This window comes from Meleagris gallopavo, chromosome 3 (genome assembly GCF_905368555.1).
Source record: "Meleagris gallopavo chromosome 3, MGAL_WU_HG_1.1, whole genome shotgun sequence".
Classification (NCBI taxonomy): domain Eukaryota; kingdom Metazoa; phylum Chordata; class Aves; order Galliformes; family Phasianidae; genus Meleagris; species Meleagris gallopavo.
Window position 1 is genome coordinate 78,949,631 of NC_139406.1, and position 12,437 is coordinate 78,962,067.

At 37.0% G+C, this 12,437-nt stretch overlaps 1 pseudogene; it reads left to right on the top strand.

The window, feature by feature from the left end:
* The first annotated feature begins 8,439 nt into the window (after positions 1-8,439).
* On the top strand, positions 8,440-12,208 carry LOC146544785 (uncharacterized; annotated as a pseudogene).
* The last annotated feature ends 229 nt before the right edge of the window (positions 12,209-12,437 follow it).

Genomic DNA, 12,437 nt, shown 5'->3' on the forward strand with positions numbered 1-12,437 from the left:
GAAAAGAGATTTAGTTTAGGTATTAGGAGAAAATTATTTACTCGGAGGGTAGTGAAGCACTGAAACATATTGACCAGAGAAGTTGTGAGTGTCCCACCCCTGGCAGATGGGGCAATCTGATCTATTGGGTGGCAAGCCTGCCCATGGATGGAGAACTGGAACTAGATGATCTTTAAGGTCCTTTCCAACAGAAGGTCTTCTATTATGCTACGATCATCTAAATTTAAAAGAATGCACTCCATTTTTTCCCATGTAATTTTTTTTTAGTTAACTTCAAATCTATTGTCCTAATGCTCTTATTAAGCAGTTAAATAGTTTAAATTTTGAAAATCTAGTTCTAGTTTTCTAAACTAACAGACGGAATACCTTATGGGGATTTTATTCATCAAGACATCAGTCTGAGGTTTTCTTAATGACAGTGTGAACTAAGTGAAGTGGAACTATTCTTTACAATAATAGCAAAGAATGTCCTCAAGAATTTTCAGTGGCTTTGGTTGATTGGTTGTTTTTAGACTTCTGTTACTAAGTTAGTAGAAAATGTAGAAATATCAATAACAAATATTGCAAGGTGCTAAATAGCTTCTGAAGGCCAATGACTTGGATGAAATGATTTGCAAACTACAGTTGTAAAATAAAACTCTGATTAAAATTTTGTTGCCTTCGCAAGAGCAAGTACCCTGAAGGCAAACATTCAAAGTTTAAATTAAATACATCTGTCCCTTTTCTTAAACTTATTTGCACCAAGTTCAGAACTAGAAACAGATAAATCACTTCTCTTTGTTGATCAACTATTTCATGAAGATACAATTTTTATCTCTCTAGTCCTTGCCTAGCAGCTAAACTTTCTTTCAAAAGAGGTTTTGTGTAATCTGAGGACAGAATTGCAACTGGTTGTGATTCTGCTGATTGCTAAAGAATAGGTGTTTAGAATAGACTAAGTTTATCTTGCTTAGTATCCTTCATACAGTGGGAAACTCAATCTATTATATAACTCAGATAAGGTTCCTGTATCAAGATTTTTAAGAGCGACTAATGAATTTGAATTCTTCAATTCTGAGATGAGCACCTGGAGTGAAGAATTTTCTTTTTTATTTCGTTAACTTATCTTCTGAAACTTCTGAGCAATTTTATACTGAAGGTTGAGGCTCATCTTCAGAGCTTCATCTTAGAGTCTGCAAGATTGCTGGTAATTTCACAGGATTCTAGTTGAAAGAATCCTAAGAAACTTTGAATGAAATAAAGAAATCATAAGATCCTGCAGAGAATTAATAGCGTAACAGAGGCTAAAAGGAAGTTCAAAATAAACGCTACTGTGAAGGAGAGAAAAAATAAAATGCAAATCACAGTTGCTGAAAGCTTGGATAAACACATTGGTAAACTAATGCAGGCAAAGAGAGTGGGATCAAGATATACTGGGAAAGCTTTTAGAAAAACATGTTATACTATGTTGAATTTCAGTATTGAGATGGAAATTTAACGTAGCGTATATAAATGTTGGTTCTGGCTATGACCAAACCTCTGAATGAAGAAACCAGCACTGAAGTGTTCTTAATTGAGTATGAGAATTGAGGACAACTCAGTTAATAAATACAAATATAAATTAGTATTCTACTAATGATTAATTTAATTTAATACTAATTCTACTGTAATTAATTTAACATACTGTGAAAATAAACATTCTGTGAAAACAAAGAAAAGATATGTTATTAAAATTAAAATTCTAAGAGAATAGCATTTGTCTTGTTTTACTTGTTTAAAATAAAAAATGAAGAATCTATATATTTTTAAGAATTTCTGAAAACTTTGTCCTGTTCAACTTTGTATGAATAGCAATTTCCTATAAATTTTTTGGTTTTCAACAAATTCTGCATATGTGACTCCATCCCAATAAATCTAAAATCCTAAAATCTTTAGGAGATAAACTCTATATAACTACTGCCTCTCTCAGTATTCTCGTTGGGTTATTTACCCACTTTGAATGGGGAAAAAAATCTAAGCAAGAAAAGAAGAAACTATTCAAATATATTTAGTCACACTGTGTAAAAAACTTTAGCACTGTACTTTCTGTTTTAATTGCATTCTAAGATATTTTCAAGTGTACATAGTTCAATCCTAGAGTCTCTGAACCCAGGGATACAGATGAAAGTATGGAGCGTCATGGAAGAAATAGTATTGGATCCTCGTCAAATCTTCTCCTCCTAAACTATTACAGCAGAAGAATATGAAATGAGCATAAAATGAAATTTACTACTGCAATGTTATGTTGTCCTTCTGGTAGCTATTATTCAATCTGATGTTATGAGAAATGGAGTAAGAGAATACAGCTAGACCTACATGACAAGTGTTGAGCAAGAACTGAGAAACCAGTAACTCTGCAGAAGGTGTGGGTCACAAAAATTGTAATGTTGTACTCCACAACCTTGAAGATTAAGACTAGGGTGTCTTAATAAAGCAGAACCTTCTTGAGAGGATGCGTTAGAAGGGAATAAATAAAAAATTAAACCTTGGATAGGCTGTAAATCCCATTGTACTCTGTTTAGGGAACTGGGGAAGGGAACTGTAGTCAGCGATAACCGTATAAATACTTGTTGATTACTATGGTGCATGTTTTCCTCTTCGGACACCTGCTTTTGCATAAGTATCCGAATAAATCTCTGTGTTACACAGAGAATCCTGCCTGAGACTGGATTATTGGACACAAGCATTGCTCACATTCCATTTGATCTCCTATCTCGTAGAAAATAAGCAGGAAAACTAAACTATATTTGTAGTAGAATTATTTCAGTTGCAAAATATAGTAATTTTCTTCTAGTAGATCGATACTCATAGGTTAGGTTTACAGGGTCTACCAGAACTGCCTTCAGCCTGAAGAATTTGAACTGGATAATTCAGAAAGAAAGAATTTGTTATTTGAATCATGAAGAATAGAAAACACCTTGTAGAACTTTCCATTTTTCACTGAGGGAATGTCTAAGGAGTGTAAAAGGTCTAGGAAGACTTATTTCCCTAAATTAAAATTGGCCTCCATTTTTTTTTCCCTACTGAGAATAGTTTAGTAGCAACAAAAGCTTTAATTATTGATTAAACTTCAATCACTAGAAGTATATTCCAAAATCTACTATAACTTCCTACACTCTGAGAATTAATAGTAAAAATAATATTTCTTGAGATGTTGGGGGCTTCAGTTAGTGTAGCAAAGCACATAACCATAAACTTTAAAAGTATAAGTCAGTACTATTCATATATGAGTAAAAACACAATAAGAATAGTGTATCACAATTATGAAGTAAGGGGAAAAATATACAGAAACTCTTAGAAGGTACTGTTATGAGATGATAGCAAAGGAATATACATATTTGAATGTTTGCTTGAGAAATGTCTTATTTGTTACAAGGAATACAATTTTGGACTGACTTTTTAAATGTTTTGTATCTTAGAGAAATTTAATAAATATATGAAAATTGTTTTAAAGGCAAGAGGCAAATATGATTTCACACACTATAACGCTTATTATCCAGATGACATATAAAAAAATTAAATATTAGGTACAATTGTTTGAAAGAATGTGCATGTTTATAATCACTTCATTCAGCTTGATAAAGTCAAACCTGCATATTATGAGTTTTAGCTGGATAACACTTTCTAAATTGGGAAAAAACCTTTAGTTATATATATGTCTTTATTATTAAATAATACACATTTTCCTATGTAAATATCTGAAGACAGAGACCAGTGACAGTAACTCCAGATTTAGAATAACATTTTAATGACATACAAACCAGTAACAAATCTTATCTATTACAATTCACTAAACTGAAATGTTGTGTTCACTTTGCAGGAAATTCATATTTAGTGCACATGTAGAGCTGGTATCTCATGCAGTCTGTTTTAAAAGATTTCACAGAATAATTGAACTTTTCATCTTTCCTGAAACTCTACTGAAAGACTCCAGGTGAAGACTTCTTGTCCAAAATATATATGTTTTTTAAAGTTCCATTTCTTCAAGTAAGAACAAAAGTGAAGGTACAACTTGGAATCTGGGTGAGGGAAACTATGAGAATTTTTGGAAGCATTGGAAAGTACTACCGCTGAGATAAAGCTTATCATGAAAAAGTCCAACCATACAACAAAATCAGTTAATTTAATAAAATTGTTTCTGAATGCTTCAGTCTTCAACTGATCCAATACTGAAAAAATATTTTCTTCTCACGACTTTTTTTTTTATATTACAGCTTTGTGAGATTTACAGAGAATTTTAAACCTCTTATATTATTCAGTTTTGATCTGTGATGAGAATCTTAAATCAGTGTTTTATTAATATGAGAGAGTTATTGTCACTATTTGTCTCTAGAGATAAATATCAGAGCTAATATGCGTGACTGTTATCTTCGTTCTTACATTTAGGATGTGTGATCTTTGAGGAATGTTATTTTCTTTTCTGCTGTGATTTTGATAGCATTCTCAATGAAGCCAAAGATTTTATTCGTTGACTTCAATTACAGAAGACTGAAACTTGATTTTTTTCTCCTTTCTGAAATTCTCAGAAGCTTTTGTTGTAGTGCTTGCATACGACATACAGAATTATCTGCTTACATATTGTGTATGTATGAACAACAAATATCAATGTTGGAAAGGAAGGTAAAGCTGCAAAAATAAATTTAAAAGCCTAGTTATACTAATGAAATCATAAAATATTTCAAGATGAAAGTGACTCACAAGGATAATGCAATCCTACTGTTATATAATGAAAAATCATATTGAGTTAAACATGTTTGCAGCACTAAGGATACCACTAAAAATATTTGTCATGGAAAAAAAAATAAATAAATAAAATTTGAGGAATCATTCAGAGCCTCTGGAAAGTCTGAAATCTTTCCGGCACTGCATCTAGATAAAAACAAGACATCATTTTGGAAGTTGGGGTTGGGGGAAGGAGGGGAAGGAAAGAGAAAAAAAAAAAAAAGAAAAGAATCTATACGTTATGGTAACAACACAAAATACTAAAGCGTCAATATGAGGGAAGAGACTCAATATGATTTAAATTGTAATCCATTCTATTTTTCTTTTATTTTTTTTATTTTTTTTCTCCCCCCCCCACCCCCCCTTCTCAGATGAGAGTTTCAGGGTTTTAAAAATGAATATCTATTTTGTTGATATGAAGAGCTCTTTTTCTCTTAGAGTTCTTCAACAATGCATAATTGATTGGATTTTCTTTGGAGCAAGGAACTGTAACATTTCCTTGGTCACAAGACCTGCTAATAGATCTCTTCAACACCTATCTTTATCTGTTTAGTAAGAGCAGGACATTCGTACTAGCATAAGATGTGAGAACAAAATTCTCCAGCTCTGTAGATGTTAAATTCATCATACTTGAGTTAACAGAATAACTTTCTCACTTCCAAAAGAACAAATCAGTTCCAAACCAGCCTCATACTTAGGAACATTTCAGTTTCTAGTTTTTAGATCTGCCTTACTAAGAATGGCAAAGAATATCATCCTTTGAAGATGTCAGTGTTTTACATTAATGTGTAGTCCTTTTGCAGTTTTAGTAACTGTATATTAGTGCAGTTAAACTGAAGAATTCTGGAGTTTCAGCATCACACAAAAAATCACAAGCTTTACTTCCACTGCATAAGAAGAACAAATATGTTTGTTATTTCTGATTGATATTATTTAATATGTTCTTAGGTTTTCTGGGAGGCGGCAGCCACCCTGCTGCTCTATGACAGACAGTGTTGGTGAGTGGCATTATTCTCACACTCTGTAGTGGGGGTGGATGTGGGCAGCACAGCAGTGAAGTGCTACATCTAAACTGGGTAGCTGCCATCAGAAACCCCAGCTGCAAGAAGGAAATGTTGCTTTACCCTATCCTGGATGGGTTGAACTAGATCCTGAAGTTCTTTGTAATGAAGTAGTAAAAGCTGCAGGACTTCACATAAGACAAGTTGCTGGTCTTAGCATTTCACCACAGAGATCTACTTTCATTATATGGCACAAGAGAATAGTTTGTGTTTGTTTGTTTGTTTGTTTGTTTTGGTTGTGTTTTTTTCTGGATCAGTGCAATGAGGTCAATTGTATGAAGTTCAACAAGACCAAGTGTTGCATCCTGCACTTTGATAATGACAAATCCATGCAGTGGTATAGTCTTCAGGCAGAGTTGCTGGCAAGCTGTGTGGAGGAAAATGATCCAGTGTATTAGTTGATAGACAGCTAAGCATGAGGCAGCAGTATGTCCAGGTGGCCAAGAAGGCCAGTGGCATATTAACTTGTATCAGAAATAATACAGCCGGCAGGAGCAGGGAGGTGATCATCTTTCTGTACTTAGCTCTGGTGAGGCTGCAACTCAAGTACTGCGTTCAGTTTTGTTACCCTCACTGCCAGAAAGATACTGAGGCACTGGAGCATGTCCAGAGAAAGGCAATAAAACTGGTAAGGAGTTTGGAACATAAGTCTTACAAGGAGCAGCTGACAAAACTAGTATTGTTTAATCTGGAGAAGAGGAAGCTCAGAGGAGACCTTATCACTCCCTACATCTATCTGTAAAGAGGTTGTGATGAGGCGGGAGTTAGCCTCTTCTCTCTTGTAGTAATGATTGGACAAGAAGAAATGGCTTCAGGTTGTGCCAAGGGAGGTCCAGGTTGTATATTAGGAACAATTTCTTCCCAGAAAAATTAGTGAAGTATTGGAACAGGCTATCCAAGGAGATGGTGGAGCCATAACTGCTGGAGGTCTTCAAGAAATGTCTAGTTGTAGCACATAGGGACATAGTTTGGTGAGCATAGTAGTGATGGATTAATGGTTAGGCTAGATTATCTGTGATCTTTTCCAACTGTAGTGATTCTTAAAGACCTCCACAACTGTTCAAGCAGTTTCTGTTTAAGCCTTACCAACAATACCTCTAGAAATTTTTATGCATTTTTCCTAATGTTTAACTTATAGGAATTTTTTTTGTTGTAATTTTTTATTTTCTACTGTAAAGACAAAGAAACTATTTTTGTTACGTTTGCAAGAGCTTTTTGCATATTTCAAAATAGTTATCATATTCCTTGATCTTCTTCAGAACAATAACTATCATTCATGCAGGCTTCTATCAGATGGTATGTTTTGACAATTATCAGTCTCCTGTGCAATTGGCTTGGTAAGTCATTGACTTTATGTATTTCTCTAGATGAGTCTGAGAGATGTACAATGAAGTGGATAGATTATTTTGTGTTTCTTACTATGGTTTACATAGCGCAGCATGGCTTTTCATTAATATCATTTCATTTGTTGACTTGTTAGAGACTGTGATCTGCTCTAACATTTGGGCTACCTAGCAAATCTTTGCCACTTTGTGTTTGTTCTGTTTTCATTCCTATCTTGCTTTTCTGTTTAATGAATGTTATTTTTAAATCTTATTTCTGAGAAGGTATCTTAACTTTTTCAATATCATTTTGAACTCACATCTATGCTTGTGGTAATACTCATTTTGGTGCAGTTTAGTAATCTGATGAACATTATATCCACTTTATCATGATAGAATCACCAAAACTGAACACAATATTTCAGCTGCAGACTCATCAAGGCTGCGTATGGAGGGGTGATTGCTTCCCTGCTCCTTCTGTATTGTTTCTGATACAAGCCAGGATGCTGTTGGCCTTCTTGGTCACCTGGGCACACTGATGGCTCATGTTCAGATGAGCATCAGTTAATATCTCCAGGTCAATTTCCTCTACAAAGTCTTCCAGCCACTCTGCCCAAAGCCTATAGCTTTGTCTGGGGTTTTTGTGGCCACAGGGAAGGATCCAGCACATGGTCTTGTTGAACTCCATCCCATTGGCCTCAGTCCAGTGATCCAGCCTGTCCAGATCCCTCTGTAAGGACTTCCTATCCCCCATGATCATGATGAACAGTGGTAAGTGATACAGGACACTATCTTGCAGAGAATCATTTGACATATTCTTTCATTTTGAATAGTAAAACCTAAATATCTAGTCTCTGAACATGCATTTCTAGATAATGTTCAGGCCCAGAGTGCGTCCATGATCTTATTAGAGTTATGCTAAGCTTATTTAGTTCAAGTATCTGGATGTCAGATGAAATACAGAAAAATGTATCCTAAGTCAGTATATCATACATATATAGTTTAGTTGTGTAATCCTGGTGTTTTGTTTTGTTTGTTTCTTGTGTTGTTGTTGGTGTTTTGTTTTTTTTTTTCTCTTTGAATGCAGTTATTCTCTCATATAAAACAATTAGGATTTTTTCCAACTGTGTTCTTAATAGTCCCTATTATCTATTTCTTAGGGTTTTTTTTGTCACCTTCTAAGTATTTGAAATTACTTCCCCCCCCTCTAATTAACAATGTATAATCTAGTGTTTCTTTCAGGATCTAACCTAAAATCATGAGTCTGTTTAGTTCCCCATGTACTGCTTCTAAATATGCTTATGATGTTTGCTTTTTTCCCCAGTTGTCATGGTTTTGTGACTTTTGGTTATCGGTATTCCACAATGTCATGGTTTTATGTCTTTTGGTTTTCAGTATTCCTCATCATAACATCACGTACTGCACTGGGAGTTAAACTGTTAATGCTGCAATTCCAGGTACCTATCCCTATACATTACGGAAGTCATGGGATCTGGCCCTTCCGGGTGGGGCGGTCTCTTACTGCCTGGCAGTGGGTGCTGGAGGGTGCTTTCCTAGCCGTTCCAAGCTTTTCAGGTTTGACTCAATCTCAGGAACTCTCTCGCTCCTATCTTATTTGATTTATTAGTCTCAATTTCAATTACATTGTATTATATTGTGTTATCTTGCATTCCAATATCATAGTAAAATAAGTTTTCCTCCATAGATCGTTGCCGCTGTTTTTTTTTTTTCCTTCCTTCCTTCCCATTGTGTGGGGCTGGGGGGAGAGGGGAGGCAGGGGCCTACTGCCCTCCTGTCACGGGTGTAAATTGATCTAGTTAGCTCTGTGACAGATTTTGGTGGAGAATGTGGGCATTAGCTGCTTTTTTGCTTTTAGAACAAATCTCGCTCTCTGCTCTCAGAGAGCTTCTTTAGGGAACATTATCAGTAGTTCAGGTTTCTGTGTTGGAAAACTTGACCAAGTATGCCAGTATTCTGGGATATTTGTAAACTTTGAGCACAGCTTAGTCTGAGCAGTGCCTTTTTCCTTTTTTTCCTTTTTTTTTTCCTCCTCTTGTTAGCTTCAGTTCATTAACCCCTTTTGAGCAGATACCAGCGATGAACCCACTATTTATCGTGGGGGTGCTGTGTAAGGGATTAAAAGCCATCATGTTATTCGTGACTTACTGGCCAATTATCAATGTCATAATTACTTGTTGTGGAATTGTGTTCATATATAATCAAATAAGGGCAGTGATGGAGACACCTGTATGATATTTATATGCAATGTGGTATGATTTGAATTTTGACATTTACATCCCCAAAGGAATTGCTAATTTTACAAACAATTACATCCCAAATGGAATAGCTAATTTTACAAACAACACGATGTTCAGACCAGTTTCCAGGCTTTCTTCTCAGTTTGTCACACGTTTTTTGAATTATGAATTAATGTTCATTTTGGGGTGTGTGTTATCAATCTCCCTGAATGTATTCCTATTCATTTGTGTTATGTAGAAGGAGTCTCCTCCAAAACCAGAGAATGCTGACTGGCGGGGAATATGGAGAGGTTTAGGAAAAATCTTAGAGGCATGGGGACCCGCAATGTCATGGGATTTCACTCTTGAACACCTGTGGGAACCTGAGAAACTAAGCCAGTATTTGAGTCAGGGATGGTGCAGCTTACATAAATCTAAGGAGGTACAACTTATTTGGGGTTTGGCTTGTGCTTACCATGCCCTACATAATACTATTCTGGAGAGAGAGAGTTTCCAAGCTGAGGTTCAAGCCGAAGGGGAAAATCTCCAAGTCACATCTGGTCAATTACAGGAGACACCAGTAACAATATCAGTTGCCCCTGTAGAAGGCAAGAAATGGAAACGAGTGTCCTCGCATCTAGAATGGAAAAAAGAAGAAGCGGAGGAGGAGGTGGAGGAAGATCCAGGTGAGGGGCCCTCCCCTCCTTAGAACCACCATCATCAGGAAAGGCAAAAGGAAAAACTAAGAGACATGCAGAAAAGAGTGATGAAGAGGAAGTCTCTATTACTATTCGTAGGCCTCTGAAGATGACTGAAATTCATGGCTCAAGAAAGGAGTTTACACAGTGCCTGAATGAAACTCTCATTTCCTGGTTGCTTCACTGCTGGGACAGCGGGGCCAGTAGCTTGTCTCTAGATGGTAATGAAGCTCGCCAACTAGGAGCCATTGCCAGAGATACAGTTATTGACAGAGGAATTAGTCAATGTTTGGATGGGGCTGCTACCCTCTGGGAACGAGTGTTAATAGCTGTGAAGGAAAAGTATCCCTTCAAAGACGGCTTGAAGCCTGTGATAAAAAGGTGGGATACAATTGAAAAAGGTATTTGAGGGAAATAGCCATGGTGGAAATGTTGTACGACCCTAACTTGTTCCTAACCACCCATGCCAAGTACTCACTGTACGTCTCAGTGAGAGAGTGAGGACGACACCTGATATATGGCAGAAACTCACAACAACAGCACCAGAAAGATACGCTGGTACACTAACAGCAACGTTTGACAGATACAAGGACCAACAGAGAAGACCCTTAGTTTTTGAATTGATTCTTATGCTCCAAAACTATGAATAACAGCTACCCCCAACTCACACTTCTATTTCCACCATCTCACAAATAATGGACCAACTGAATGAAATGCAAGAGCAAATGTCTCTATTGATTAATCATGACAAACCTGTAGCAGTTTCAGAAACGTTGGATGAAGATCAGGATAATCAAAAGAGTCTAATGAAGGAGCTGATCAAATTAATGCGAATCCAACTAATTAAAGATGATGAACCCTCCTTCTCACATGCATCAAAAATCTCAGCTGTTAAAGGCAAACGCTTTCCAGCTCCAGTAAGGAAAACTACATTGCAAATTGCCTTGTGGCGTTACCTACGTGACCATGGAGAAGACATGAGGAAGTGGCATGACCAAGCTACTCCTGTACTACCAGCACGGGTGAGAGAATTATAAAGCAGATCAACCACCAGTGCAGTTGCTCCAACCACCACAGGTAATGAATAGAGGGGTCCTGCCCTCAGTTGGAGTGGGAAAGGGATAATAGAGTTTATTGGACTGTGTGGGTTTGATGGCCTGGCACATCAGAACCACTGAAATATAAAGCACTGGTGGATACCAGTCCACAGTGCACTCTGATGCCCTCGAGTCATGAAGGGACAGAATCAATCCATATTTCTGAAGTGACTAGGGGCTCTCAAGAATTGACTGTGTTGTAGGCTGAGATAAGCCTCACTGGTAAAGACATGGCAAAAACATCCTATTGTGACTGGCCCAGGGGCTCCATGTATACTAGGTATTGATTACCTCAGAAGAGTGCATTTCAAGGATCCTAAGGGGTATTGATGGGCCTTTGGGATAGCTGCTGTGGACACAGACAACATTAAGCAGATGTCTGTTTTGCCTGGCCTGTTGGAAGATCCTTCTGTTGTGGGTCCATGCTGCTTTTGACTCCAGTTCACACATCATAACATCATGTAATGAACTGGGAGTTTAACTGTTAATGCTCGAGTTCTGGATACCTGTCCGGAAGAGAAGAACTACGTTCCCCAGGGGGCTTTGTGGTCAGAGAGAAGATACAACTCCTGGCAAGGTCACCTGATGCGCTCTTCTTCGTCCGCTCTTTTTCATTGGCTCTCCTCCTGTCTCCCTGCTGCTTAACCGGACTGCACATCTCACCTCAGTGTTATGGTGAGGCCTATCCACCTTTCGGACACACTCTCTCTCATTATATTTGATTTATTAGCTTCAATTCTAATTATATTATATTATGGTGTGTTATCTTGCATTCTGATACTATATTTCGTAAATTAGTTTGTTTCTCCTCAGATTGTTGCCGCTGTTTTTAATTATTTTGAGGTCCCCTGTTCCCTTTTTCCGGAGGCACGGATTTTGCAAAATCCCTCCGCCCTGCTAGTCATGGAACTGGGCCGAACCAGCCCGTAAACAGTTCACACCAGTCCTCTGGAAATAATCTGCTTTTCACAAGTTTTCAAAGATGTTCACTGATCAACTGATATTTCATTGTCTATACTCTAAAATGGTGTAAAATAAAATCCTTGAGGCCTACTGTCATGGTTTTATGATTTTTTTGTTATTGGTAGTATACATCATAACAACATGTAGTGCACTGAGAGTTAAAGAGTTAATGCTCCAGTTATGGGTCCTTGATTCTTGGGAAAGAAGAACTACATACTACATAACTGTCTCGCTCCGATTTATAGGAGGGAGAGGAGGTTCTTTTAATATCTGTATACCCGGTGTGAGATTAAGAAACAACGGTTCAAATGTTGGTCTG